We start from the raw sequence: 15,420 nt of genomic DNA, 5'->3' as shown, positions 1-15,420 counted from the left end.
TGCTGGTGATGTAGGGTGTGTTAACACGCTGCTGGTGATGTAGGGTGTGTTAACACGCTGCTGGTGATGTAGGGTGTGTTAACACTCTGCTGGTGATGTAGGGTGTGTTAACACTCTGCTGGTGATGTAGGGTGTGTTAACACACTGCTGGTGATGTAGGGTGTGTTAACACGCTGCTGGTGATGAGTAATGCTGTGCCAGACAGAGGGAGCACCAGCGAGGGGGTGCAGCAGGAGCAGGCAGCGGGCCCAGCAGTGACAGGCGCTAAGCCCCAAATCTGTGCCAGTCTGGGGCCCCTGGGTGGACGTGTCATGCCCCCTGTGCCCTCCACACACACACACACACACACACACACACACACACACACACACACACACACACACACACACACACACACACACACACACAGTGAACACATAGAGCCACAGGCCCTTTGCCTGGAATCTCCATTGGACCAGAGTTAGGGTGGAATGGCCGGTAGTGACCTCTGCACTAACCATTACTTTTCCATAAAAAAACACAAGAAAACATCAATAATATTCAAAGAACGTTCTAAGAATGTTATTTAAACACACATACATTCTGTTCTCAGCGTCAACAAAACTCTCTATCCTCTATCTTGTTAAATGTGTTCAGGTGTTTTGGCCGTACCCACTAATTGGCCACACCTGATCTTAATGAGTGCTTGTTTCCTTTGAAATGGGGTCTGTTTGAATAGACTTAAATCAACAGCTTTGTATGAGAAGAAACAAAACACGCCATGCTAGCTCTATCCTGGTGGTGCAGTGGACTAATACCCCGGATAGAGACCAGGCCATCATAGGTCTGAATCTCACTGATGCCGAGCCTAAATAAAAAATACATATAGTTGCACGATTAAAGCACATTAATTGCCACATGTCTCATCTGTGTCCAAACTAAGCTAGCAGTGTTATTAAGAGTCTTATTGAAACATGTTCCCCGAATGTTATTTATGTACCTTCATTAAATAATGATGCGTGTGTGTGTGTGTGTTTGTGTGTGTGTGTATGTGCGTGTGTGTATGCACGTGTGTGTGTGTGTGTGTGTGTGTGTGGTTGAGGAAAAAGATGTGCTTGCATTGGCAGGACTAAGAAACTGCCAGGGTCGATACTTGGAGGAGAGCTGGGGATGGAGAAAGAAGGCGGGGTGGGTGGTGGTTCAAACAGGACACTCAATATGTCCTCAGACTGTAGCACTGCAGCCTAGAGCCAACTCAAACACACACACACACACACACACACACACACACACACACACACACACACACACACACACCATACACACACACCACACACAACTAACCTTGTGGGGTCACAAAAGTCAGACCCATTCAAAATCCTATTCCCTAACCCTAACCATAACCTGCAAACCCTAACCCTAGCACTAAGTCTAACCTAAACCCCTTGTGGGGACTAACAAAATATCCCCAGTTAGTCAACATTTTAGTTTGTTTACTATTAAGTATAATTGAACAGGTCCATATACACACACACACACACACACACACACACACACACACACCTAAACACATTTTCAATGTTATCCTGAAAACATCTGTTTTATGTAATGATGCTTTTTACAGTAGGGACATTGGAATATTCTGTAAAAAAAATTGATAATATTCAGTTAAAATGTGCATTGGAAGTTTAAACTTCTAGAAAGAGTATAGCAGATAGGATCTCTGTCATAGTGGCATAACAGCCATAGAGCCCCACAGAGGATGTGTTATAATACCCATAAAACCTAGCGGTCAAACAGGGAAATGGTTCGAATCGTTTTTCCACCATTCATTTTTCCCATAGGGGATTTTATAAACAGACGTGTAAGCTTACCCTGCCATGACGTTTTGATAGCCATGTACATCTCTCTCAGACAACGTGACTTTTATCAACATATTTGGCTCTATTTACTCTCAGATTCTAAAATGCTAATTGACATCAAAGTTGACATCATGCAAATGTCATCATAATGCCGTCCACGGGAGGAACTGGAAGCAGCTAAAGCCAAGAGGCAGCGTTATGAGGGAACAGGGGAGTGTGGCAGAGTCAGGTTGGCGGCCTGAGCCAACTCCCCGTGTTTACTGTGGCGGGCGTCGCACTGGTCAGGTACGGTGTTATGCGGTGGAGCGTACGGTGTCTCCACCCTCCCTTTAGAGTCAGGTTTTCCGCACCTTTGGGGAGGGGGGGGGGGGGTACTGGCACGCCCCTACTTAGGTAGCCTTTCCCCACCTGGGTAGTTATTTTCTGTCTTGTGTTTCTGCACCTGACAGAACTGTTTGTTGTCGTTTTGCTCTTTGTTATTTTGTTCAAGTGTATTTTTAAATAAATCATGAACCCTTACCACGCTGCGCTTTGGTCCACTCCCTCTTATTCAGATGAGCGTTACAGCAAAACTACAAATCTCTAGCTGACACCTTTGCTAACAGGTATTGTGTCAATTTAAAACTTGCACAAGACAGTTCACAGAATTATCAATTTTTAAATAAATGTAGCCAATTTATTCATTACTACATTTTGCTAACAGTAGATAGTTAATCCAGAGATTCTTACCTTTGCCTCGATTCAGCAGTCTCATCCAGATTATCATGGCATTTGTAGTTCTGTATGATAGCCACATTAGCAGCAAATTAGCATTTAATTTTTGGGGGGTAAATACAGGTGACTACATTGATAAATCACCTTGTCCCAGAGATGTACAGTTAATAAAGCGTCACACCACGGTAAGCCTACACGAAACACAGCCCTTTAAGGGAAAAATGTATGGTGGAAAATGATTGGAACCATTTCTTTGTTTGACCATTAGGTTTTATGGGTATTATGACTCATAATGTGGTACTCTATTGACCCGACATGCATCGACAAGCACTCTGTCACCCATGGCAACCAATCAGTTTTTACACCCTCTCCATGTCTCTCTAAATGAGCCAAGAGCACCGGAATCGTCTTTAGTTGCCCCAGTCATAAACCCTGCCTATTTCTACAATTATTTATTCTAAAAATAGTATTTTAAACCCTAACCTCAACCACACTGCTAACCTTATGCCTAACTCTAACCTAGGAAAAAACAAATTTTTGTTTTCCTACATTTTTACGATAGCACAGGCACAAAGTCAAAATTGGCTCTATCTAGTAGAAACCAAATGGAATGCTTGTGAGATGCCACACAGGTTGCCACAGAAACGTTGGAATTGAGCATGCTCACTGGGAAGGACCGGAGTGATGTCATCAGGAACGGACAGGTTTAATTTCACTCATCTCCATGGCGACACACCCAGGAGTTGTCAGGCTAGTCTCTCTCTCCTCTCTCTCTCTGTCTTCCTCCTTCCTTTCTCTTTCCCTCCCTTTTTCTCTCCCTCTCTCACTCCTTCTCTATCTCCCTATATCCCTCTATCATGCTCTGTCTTTCTCCTTCTCTCTCTTCTCCCACCTCTCTCCCCCCCCCTCTTTACCTCTCTCACAGCCCAACAGATATTTAAGTTGATCAATCAATTAACATCAATTAACTTTCAATCTGATATAGCTAGGGTCAAGAGACCACAGGGTGTGTGTGTGTGTTTGTGTAGCCATTTGTTTTGACTGGGTAGATGGCTGTGCATGCCTCTCTCATCAGAACAGAATGTGGAGATTCGTACTTTGATATTTAAATGAGTTGTGGGCCCCATTTCTGACTGGAATATCTGCTCTATTCTCCATGTACTACTTTAACCATACACACCCACACACACACAAACAACATCACGTATTCCATACCTACACTTCTAAAGACATGATGGGGGAGGAGGAGGAGGCGGAAGGGAGCTTCATACACAACAACAACAGGGGAAATGAAAAGAGAGAAACAGAGAGGAGAGGCAGTGGGGAGAGAGGACACAGTGAAAAGGGAGATTTACAGCTGCACCGTCATTTGACAAACACTGAGGTGTACTGAACAGTAAACCCATACATACAATGATATGAAATGGGCTCTAAAGAATCTTGCAGACAGTAATTAGATAAATAACTAACTACAAACACTGATAGTCAAACTAATATACACCAATATACATGCAGAAACACACACAATCGTATTTGTGCCTTTAAAGAACACATCGTTAAAAGAACACATCGTTTAAAGAACACATCGTTTAAAGAACACATCGTTCAAAGAACACATCGTTTAAAGAACACATCGTTTAAAGAACACATCGTTTAAAGAACACATCGTTTAAAGAACACATCGTTTAAAGAACACATCGTTTAAAGAACACATCGTTTAAAGAACACATCGTTTAAAGAACACATCGTTTAAAGAATACATCGTTTAAAGAACACATCGTTTAAAGAACACATCGTTTAAAGAACACATTGTTTAAAGAACACATCGTTTAAAGAACACATCGTTTAAAGAACACATCGTTTAAAGAACACATCGTTTAAAGAACACATCGTTTAAAGAACACATCGTTTAAAGGCCCAGTGCAGTTAAAAACTATGAGGTTGGAATAGTGCTGTGAAATTGTAAAAAAAAAATATTATAATGCCCATTTAGTGTAAGAGCTGTTTGAGAAGACCGCCTGAATTTCTCCCTGTTTGGGTGGGATGGAGATTTGGCCTGCCTGGAGACATCACCAGGCAGTAAATTAGTTAAAAGACCAATTAGCGAGTTCCAAACCTCTCAGCCGTTAACAGCTAGTTTTCAGTTTTCCCCTCCCCACTCAGACCACTCCCAGACAGTCCTGACAATATTATTGTTTGAGAAAAGGCTCTTTGCTAAGAAGCTATTTTATCTTCTTTTTGACCATTTGAATTGAAAACAATCACAGTAAGTTACTTAACTGTTACTCCAAAATTATTTGATATTAAGATTTATTTTTATTTTTACGGTTTCATTAAACCTTCAACCGTCAATGATGATGAATTAACAAAATGTGACATCTCCTGACCACAGGGGGTTGGTGGCACCGTAATTGGGGAGGACGGCTCGTGGTAACGGCTAGAGCGGAATTAGTGGAAGGGCATCAAATACATCAAACAAATGGTTTTCATGTGGTTGCTGCCATTCCATTTGCTCTATTCCAGGCATTATAATGAGCCTTCCTCCCCTGCTGTGCTCCTGACATACCTTAAACGCATGCCTGCCTGACATACCTTAAACGCATGCCTGCCTGCCATACATGGCTCCGACCACCAACACAGTCAAACATAAACATTCACACCCATGCACATCCCTATGTATGACCATCACACTAGCCATCCGTAACTCTATCAATGAATGCTGACAGCCAGTTAGCCCTTTACGTGTGTGTGTGTTGTTGTGTGTGTATGTGTGTCCATCCATTACTGTAGCACTGAATGCTGACAGCCAGTTAACCTTTTACGTGTTGGTTGTTGTTGTGTGTGTGTGTGTGTGTGTGTGTGTGTTGTTGTTGTGTGTGTATGTGTGTCCATCCATTACTGTAGCACTGAATGCTGACAGCCAGTTAACCTTTTACGTGTGTGTGTGTTGTTGTGTGTGTGTGTGTGTTGTTGTGTGTGTATGTGTGTCCATCCATTACTGTATCACTGAATGCTGACAGCCAGTTAGCCCTTTTACATGCGTGTCATTGTACCTTAGAGCCACACGTCACATTCCTGTAGACCAGGTCACACGAGTGTTAGCCCCCGCTGTGTGGGGTGCAAGAACACAACACACACATGCTGCGAACACATGCATTATACGCACACAGACAAACACACACTGCAAACCGACGGTACACACACACTGTGTACACAACGTACACACACGTTACAGGGGCAGTTCTAGGAACCGGGTGATTCTGTGTGTAATGTACAGTATGTCTGTGGATTACCTCACTTTGGTCCAGAGGGATTTGCCTGTAAAGCCTGATCTCTTTGTCTAACACTGGAATGCACTGGGACGGAGATGCCTGACCTGGGCACGTGTGTGTGGGTGGGTGTGTGGGTGAGTGAGTAGTTGGGTGGGTTAGTGTTTGGTAAGTGTGAATGTCAGGGATGGGAAGTTTGAGTGTGGGTGTGTCAGTGTGTGTGTGCAACTTACTAGTTTACAATGATGTGGGGACAGGGGACTGGGGTTACATAAATGGCATCTGTTTTATTCTTACAATACCAAACACATCATCCTTCCTCATATCCTTCAACTGCAAATAAATAACATACCGCAGCGACTGCACTTGGTCTTGTTATTGCCTAGGTTACATGTTGTCTATTATGGGCCGCAGGTGGCCTCTTCCTCACATCCACACTATAGACTGGGGAGTCCTATTGCAGGCTGAGAGACAGGCCATCAACTTTGCGGTCCAAGGTAAGGTGGAGGGGAGGGGTGTGTGTTAACCTCTCTCCTGTCTATCTCCTTTCTCTTGCTGCCATGATCCGTGTCTTCTCGCAAGTCTCATCCTCCAGCTCTCTCTCTGCCAGGATAGACCAAGAATGCATCCCATATGGCACCGTATTCACTATATAGTGCACTACTTTTGACCAGGACCCATAGGGTTCTCATCAAAAGTAGTGCACTGTGTGGGGAATAGTGTGTCATTTGAGGGCGCAGGACAACTTCTCCTCTCCTTTTCCTCCACACTCAGCCGTCTTTTCCTCCTCCTATTCAACCTAAAATAATGGGCAGTTTTCATTTCAAAATTGACTTTCAATGTATCTTCTGAGCTCAAATTGAATCTACCAACCCTGCTGCCAAGATTCTCTCTCCTTCCCTCTCGCTCTCTCTCCCTCTCTTTCTCCCTCTCTTCCTTAACCTCCCTCTCTCCATCTCTTTCCCTCCCTCAAAACACTCTTCCTCCATCAATCAATCACTCTCCCTCCCTCCCTCCTAATCATAGCTCAAGGTCATCCTGCCACTCCTAAATCATCCACATAATTCACGTACCTCCTCTCCGTAGAGTTATCACAACCTAAACCACTAATCTCTCTCTTTACCTTAGCGCTTTCTCTGACACAATCAACTATGTCTTCCCTAACCTCTCTCTATCTCTCTCTCTCCTTCTCCCTCCCCACTTATCATCTCTGTGTCTTTAATTTTCTCAATTGCTAGTCTTCTTCTCTTCCATTGTCTGTCTCTCTCTTTCTCTTACAAACACTTTTTCTTGTCACCTTTCTTTATGTATCTCTCTCGCCAAATCAAATGAAAGTTTATTGGTTGCGTGCACAGCGTAGCGGATGTTATAGCGGGTGCACTGATACTGTGTTACTGTCTCCTTCCACAGAGTGGACAAAACATTAGGAACACCTGCTCTCTCCATGACATAGACTGACCAGGTGAATCCAGGTGGAAGCGATGATCCCTTATTGATGTCACCTGTTACATCCACTTCAATCAGTGTAGATCAGGTATTCCCAAACTGGTGAGCAATGCCGTCAGGGGTACGCCAATTAAAAATGTGATTCACATTTAAAAAAGTTAAACCCTTTTTTTTTCTTACATTTTCAAACAGTCCATTTATATTTTCCAACAGGGATATACATTTGGGTGAGGTTTTTTCTTGCCTGAGTAGCCTCGTTTCACAGCCAAAAATAACTTAAACCATCTAGTGTTCAACAACACAATGTCAAATACAGGTAGCCTAGTCAAATAATGAACATCCAATCACATTAACCGTTACTCTCTTGCAGGGATTCCACTAATGGTCCGTATGAAGCCAAACGTAGCTGCTGCTAATGTTGGTATCTGTACCGATGGTGCAAAAGCCATGACAGGGAGACATAGTGGAGTGGTAACACGCGTGCAAGCAGTTGCTCCCGATGCCACTTGGGTACACTGCAGCATCCACCGAGAGGCTCTTGCTGCCAAGGGGATGGCTGACAGCTTGAAAGACGTTTTGGACACTACAGTGAAAATGGTTAACTTTGTTAAAGCAAGGCCCCTGAACTCTCGTGTATTTTCTGCACTATGCAATATGATATGGGCAGCGACCATGTAACGCTTTTACAACCTACAGAAGTGCGCTGGTTCTCAAGGGGAAAAGTATTGATACATTTTTTAAATTAAGAGACAAGCTTAAAGTTCCCTTTACTGATCATCATTTCCACTTGTCTGACCGCTTGCATGATGACGTGTTTCTCACAACTGGCCTATCTGGGTGATGTTTTTTCTCGCCTGAATGATCTGAATCTAGGATTACAGGGACTCTCCGCAACTATATTCAATGTGCGGAACAAAATTGAGGCTATGATTAAGAAGTTGGAGCTCTTCTCTTTCTGCATTAAGGACAACACACAGGTCTTTCCATCATTGTATGATTTGTTGGTGTGCGAATGAACTCAAGCTTACGGATAATGTCAAATGTGACATAGCGAATCACCTGAGTGAGTTGGGTGCACAATTACGCAGGTACTTTCCCGAAACGGATGACACAAACAACTGGATTCGTCATCCCTTTCATGCCCTGCCTCCAGTCCACTTATCGATATCTGAACAAGAGAGCCTCATCGAAATTGCAACAAGCGGTTCTGGGAAAATTGAATTTAATCAGAAGCCACTGCCAGATTTCTGGAGTATCCTGCCTTGACAAATCGCACTGTTAAGACACTGATGCCCTTTGCAATCACGCACCTTTGTGAGAGTGGATTCCCGGCCCTCACTAGCATGAAAACTAAATAACGCACAGACTGTGTGTGGAAAATGATTTAAGACTGAGACTCTCTCCCATACAACCCAATATTGCAGAGTTATGTGCATCCTTTCAAGCACACCCTTCTCATTAACCTGTGGTGAGTTATTTATCATTTTCGATGACAAATAAGGTTTTATATGGAAGATGGTTAAATAAAGAGCAAAATGATTGATTATTATTATATTATTATTTGTGCCCTGGTCCTATAAGAGCTCTTTGTCACTTCCTATGAGCCGGGTTGTGACAAAAACTCACACTCATTCTTATGTTTAATAAATGTATCGTATAGTGCATGTGGCAGGCTTACAATGATGGCAAAAAACAACATTTGAGAGTGCGCTGATCCTGGTGTTAGAGGGGGTACGCAGCTGGAGGTTGAATGTTTGAAGTTTTACGGGACTATAAAACGTTTGGGAACCGCTGGTGTAGATGAAGGGGAGGAGACAGGTTAAAGAAGGATTCTTAAGCATTGAGACAGCTGAGACATGGATTGTGTATTTGTGCCATTCAGGGGGTGAATGGGCACAAAAAAATATTTAGGTGAACAGGGTATGGTCGTTGGTGCCAGGCGCACTGGTTTGAGTGTGTCAAGAACTGCAATGCTGGTGAGGTTTTCACCCTCAACAGTTTCCCATGTGTATTATGTAGGACATCCAGCCAACTTGACACAACTGTAGGATGCATTGTAATCAACATGGGCAAGCATCCATGTGTAACGCTTTCGACACCTTGCAGAGTTCAAGCCCCTGACGAATTGAAGCTGTTCTGAGGGGGGATACAACTCAATATTAGGAAGGTATTCTTAATGTTTTGTCCGCCAAGTATATGTACATTTTAACCTTTATTTAACTAGGCAAGAAGAACAAATTCTTATTTACAATGAATGCCTATACACACAGTACCAGTCAAAAGTTTGGACACATCTACTCATTGCAGGTTTTCATTTTATTTGACTATTTTCTACATTGTAGAATAACAGTGAAGACATCAAAACTATAAAATAACACATATGGAATCATGTAGTAACCAAAAAAGTGTTAAACAAATCAAAATATATTTTTGATTCTTCAAAGTAGCCACCCTTTGCCTTGATGACAGCTTTGCACACTCTTGGTATTCTCTCAACCAGCTTCATGAGGAATGTTTTTCCAACAGTCTTGAAGGAGCACTCCGTCACTCTCCTTCTTGGTCAAATAGCCCTTACACAGGCTGGAGGCATATTTTGGGTCATTGTCCGGTTGAAAAACAAATGACAGCCCCACAAAGTGCAAACCAGATGGGATGGCGTATCGCTACAGAATGCTGTGGCAGCCATGCTGGTTAAGTGTGCCTTGATTTCTAAATAAATCCCAGAGGCTGTCACCAACAAAGCACACCCCACACCATCACACCTCCTCCCTGCTCACAGTGGGAACCACACATGCGGAGGACATCTGTTCACCTACTCTGCGTCTTACAAAGCCACCCTTTGCTTTGATGACAGCTTTGCACACTCTTGGCATTCTCTCAACCAGCTTCATGAGGTAGTCACCTGGAATGCATTTCAATTAACAGGTGTACCTTGTTAAAAGTTCATGTCTGGAATTTGTGGAATTTATTTCCTTCTTAATGTGTTTGAGCCAGTCAGTTGTGTTGTGACAAGGTATCATATTATGACAAGAACTGCTCAAATAAGCAAGATAAATTACAGTTCACCATTACTTTAAGACATGAAGGTCAGTCAATCCGGAACATTTCAAGAACTTTGAAAGTTTCTTCAAGTGAAAAAACCCCATCAAACACTATGATGAAACTGGCTCTCATGAGGACCGCCACAGGAAAGGAATACCCAGAGTTACCTCTGCTGCAGAGGATAAGTTCATTAGAGTTACCAGCCTCAGAATTTACAGCCCAAATAAATGTTTCACGGAGTTCAAGTAACATACACATTTCAACATCCAAACGTTTGACTGGTACTGTATACACACTGTATAAAGGTCCTCTCCAGGCTGATAGCTCAGCTCCGTAACGACAGGTGAGACACCCCACCCCCAATCCATCTTCTCATCCCACACTCCCCTCCTCATCTGACAATCCTCTCCCCATCCCACAATTCCCCTCTCCCCTCCAGATCATACACATTAGCTATATAATCATCAGGCTTTATCCTACTCCAACTCATCAGAGATATTCATATGTTATGTTATATGTTATGTGTGTTTTTCTGACTGTCTCTTTGTTACACAGTGTTGGTCAAGAACACTATGGAGACGCCTGCAACATATCAATTGTCTGGAAGTTCATCTCAATAAGTGAATAGAGAACTAAATACTAAAAGGTAAAAAGGTGTTTTTTATTTGTATTTTTGTGTGTCCTTTTTGTCATTTGTATTTGTAGCAGTTGTGCTTATTTATTTAGCTGAAGACTGGTTAGCTTTGCCTAGCTTAGTTCAGCATTATGTGCCTTATTCATGTGAAAGTAGCTCATTTGGAGGCTGGTTAGTTCAGCCTCATGTTTGTTCTATTGTCTTCAGTAGCTAACAGGAAGACTGTTTATCGTAGCTTAGCTTAGCTCAGCATAGGCTAAGTGTTTTATTGATAAGGTAGTAGCTCCAGTCACTAGCAGGAAGACTGGTTAGCTTAGTTCAGCATAGGCTATGTGTTTTATTGATAAAGTAGCAGCTCCAATCGCTAGCAGGAAGACTGGTTAGCTTAACGTAGGCTTACAATGTGTTTTATTAATATGGTAGTAGCTCCAGTTGCTAGCTGATTCCTGTCCAGCTGTGAAAGCAGGAAGCCAGGTGAGTGGGGATGAGACCCTGAAAGAATGTAGGTCAGACTGGTACTACGCACACGCTGATGTCACACACACACACACGCACACACACACACACACACACACACACACACACACACACACACACACACACACACACACACACACACACACACACACACACACACACACACACACACACACACACACACACACACACACACACACACACACTTTTTCTCCCACACCCCTGCCAAACATCTCTCTCCCCCTCTTCCTAGGTCACTCTCTTCTCTACCTTACTTTCTCTCTTACTCTCTTTCTCTCTGGCTCGCAATCTCTCTTCTCTGCATCTTTGTACTGCATCCTCATCGCTATGGAAACCAGGCAGCTGCAGCTCCTCCAAGTTTGCAATTCTCTCTCACTCTTCCCTCTCTCTTTACCACCCGTATCCGGGGGAAACTGCAGGAGCCTCTGACTAGAACATATTAGTTTATCCTTTTTTTTCACCCTCTCTCCATTTTGTGGAATTGTGGTCCTCCTCTCTTCACATTCTTCTGTTCTCGACCCTTTAGTTTAGAACCTTGCCTTGGTTTATCTGTTTGTTGCCATGGCAATGCCCCACCATGAGACATTTGTATAGCTATTTCTAAAGAAGTGCTTTTCACCTAAACATACCTCATTAGCTAGTTGACAGTGAGTAGCGGTCTAATGTAGTTAACTGATTTTTTTTTTATAGTTCTACACTATGTTTGATTGAATTTCTCTAATACAGGTATTCCCAAATTGGGGTAAAGCGTAACCCCAGGTGTACGCCCAATGCCATCAGGGGTACGCCAAATACAGGTGTGATTCACTTTTTTCCCCACATTTTCAAACATTACATTTATATTTTCCAACAGGGATATACATTTGGGTGAGGTTTTTTTCTCGCCTGAGTAGCCTTGTTTCACAGCCCAAAATATAATATCAACACAATGTCAAATACAGGTAGCCTAGTCAAATAATTAACATCCAATCCTATAAACCTTTACTCTATCACGGGAATTCCACTAACGGTCCGTTTGTAGCCAAACGTAGCTGCTGCTCATTCCGTTTCACAGAGCAAGTGGTTGTGTGGAAATGTAATTTAATCAGAAGCCACTGCCAGATTTCTGAACTGGGCTGCACTCAGAGTATCCTGCCTTGGCAATTCATGCTGCTTAGACACTGATTGTCACGCCCTGACCTTAGAGAGCCTTTTTATGTCTCTATTTGGTTTGGTCGGGGTGTGATTTGGGTGGGCATTCTATGTTTTGTGTTTCTTTGCATTTGGCCGAGTATGGTTCCCAATCAGAGGCAGCTGTCTATCGTTGAAATGGAAGCAGCAAAAGCGGAACGGCGAAGATACGAGGAGTTGTCACGACGAAGCATGCACGAGAGGCAGCCACAATAGAATTTGGGAGGGTGGCACACGGGGAGATTGGCGGAGTCAGGTTATAGACCTGAGCCAACTCCCCATGCTTACCGTGGGGAGAGTGTGACTAGTCAGGCACCATGTTATGTGGCTCTGCGCAGTGTGTTTCCGGTGCGCATGCACAGCCTGGTGCGCTCTGTGCCAGCTCCTCGCATTTGTCGAGCTAGAGTGGGCATTCAGCCAGGATGGATTGTGCCGGCTCAGCGCTCCTGGCCTCCGGTGGGTCAATTCGGTCCAGGATATCCTGTACCGGCTCTGCGCACTGTGTCTCCGGTGCGTCTCCACAGCCCAGTGCCCCGCAGTTGCCAGGCTAGGGTGAGCATCCAGCCAGGACGGGTTGTGCCAGCTCTGCGCTCCAGACCTCCAGTGCGTCTCCACGGTCCAGTGATAATCCATGGCACGAAGCCTCCAGCGACGGTCTCCAGACCGGGGCCTCCAGCGACGGTCCCCAGACCGGGGCCTCCAGCGACGGTCTCCAGACCGGGGCTTCCAGCGACGGTCTCCAGACCGGGGCCTCCAGCGACGGTCTCCAGACCGGGGCCTTCAGCGACGGTCTCCAGACCGGGGCCTCCAGCGTCGGTCTCCAGACCGGGGCCTCCAGCGACGGTCTCCTCGCCTGCAGCGAGGGTTTTTTCTGGTTATCATTAAAGAATATGATTAACCTACCCCACGCTGCATCTTGGTCTAATTCCACCAACGACGATCGTTACACTGATGCCCTTTGCAACCACGTACCTATGTGAGAGTGGATTCCCGGCCCTCACTAGCATGAAAACTAAATACAGGCACATACTGTGTGTGGAAAATTATTTAAGACTGAGACTCTCTCCCATACAACCCAATATTGCAGAGTTATGTGCATCCTTTCAAACACACCCTTCTCATTAACATGTGGTGAGTTATTTATAATTTTTGATGAACAAATAAGGTTTTATATATAATATGGTTAAATAAAGAGCAAAATTATTTGATTATTTTATTTTTGCTCTGGTCCTATAAGAGCTCTTTGTCACTTCCCACGAGCCAGATTGTGACAAAAACTCACACTCAGTCTTATGTTTAATAAATGTTTCACATAGTGTATGTGGCAGGCTTACAATGATGGCAAGAAACTACATTTGAGAGTGCGCTGACCCTGGTGCTAGAGGGGGTATGCAGCTGGAGGTTGAATGTTTGAAGGGGTATGGGACTATAAAAAGTTTGGGAACCACTGCTCTAATAGATTGAAGCTGATCTTGTCAATATAATTCTGCAATTAAGTACAGCTATTCTTCTCTACGTATTTCTTTCATCAACTTCTATTTCTTTAAACCTCTTAGATGTGTCCTCCACCTGTGTGGTTCTGGTACCGGTTCCGACCGACATGTTCGCTTATAAATCGATCTGTAGACACCATAGATCGAAATGGCTTGAATTGAGCGATAGCCCTGGTTCCCACGGTCACAGTAGTATTTTTCTGAGCCTGTATTTAAATGCTCCCGAGTGGCGCAGTGGTCTAAGGCACTACATCTCAAGAGGTGTCACTCAAGAGGTGTCACTCCAGTCCCTGGTTCAAATTCAGGCTGTATTACATCTGGCCATGATTGAGAGTCCAATAGGGCACAATTGGCCCAGCGTTGTCTAGTTCAGGCCGTCATTGTAAAGCAAAATCAAATCAACTTTTATTGGTCAAAAAATGCTTGTGCTTCTAGTTCCGACAGTGCAGTAATATCTAACAAGTGATCTAACAATTCCCCAACAACTACCTAATACACACAAATCTAAAGGTGTGATTGAGAATATGTGCATATAAGTATATGGATGAGCGGGACAGGCAAGGTGCAATAGATGGTATAATATACAGTATATACATATTATATGATTAATGTAAGATATGTAAACATCATTAAAGTGGCATTATTTAAAGTGACTAGTGATCCCTTTATTAAAGTGGGCAGTGATTGGGTCTCAGTGTAGGCAGCAGCCTCTCTGAGTTAGTGATGGCTGTTTAACAGTCTGATGGCCTTGAGAATAGAAGCTATTCTTTTGTGTCTCGGTCCAAGCTTTGATGCACCTGTACTGACGTCACCTTCTGGATGGTAGTGGTGTGAATAGGCAGTGGCTCGGGTGGTTGTTGTCCTTGATGATCTTTTTGGCCTAAATAAGCATTTGTTCTTAACTGACTTCCCTAGTTAAATCAAGGTCAAATAAAAAATGTAGGGTGTGAAATCTGAAACCACTTGTAGCTGGGATGTCCTTCCTACAATTTTATTCGCAATTCCGACTCCATCAGCTCCTGGCTGAACCCTACATAGACCCCTTTCTTTGTTTACAAACATTGACACACGAGGGCGATGCGCACAACCTGGTGTCAGAACAAGGGGGAGTTCTTATAGAACGCCAGCAAAAAAAGCCTCTATTTACGTTGCTTACGAGTGCATTTTACACTACTTTATGAATAACCTGGTATGAATAACCTGCTTAATATAATGTTTGTGTCATTATCTCAAATCAACTGCATTATACTTAAAAACACTTCAAATGGCTTATTGGTTAGCTTTTGCTACAGCTTATGTCAATGAGCGTTGGC

This window comes from Oncorhynchus kisutch, linkage group LG16 (genome assembly GCF_002021735.2).
Source record: "Oncorhynchus kisutch isolate 150728-3 linkage group LG16, Okis_V2, whole genome shotgun sequence".
Classification (NCBI taxonomy): Eukaryota; Metazoa; Chordata; class Actinopteri; order Salmoniformes; family Salmonidae; genus Oncorhynchus; species Oncorhynchus kisutch.
This window is presented reverse-complemented; position numbering follows the sequence as displayed.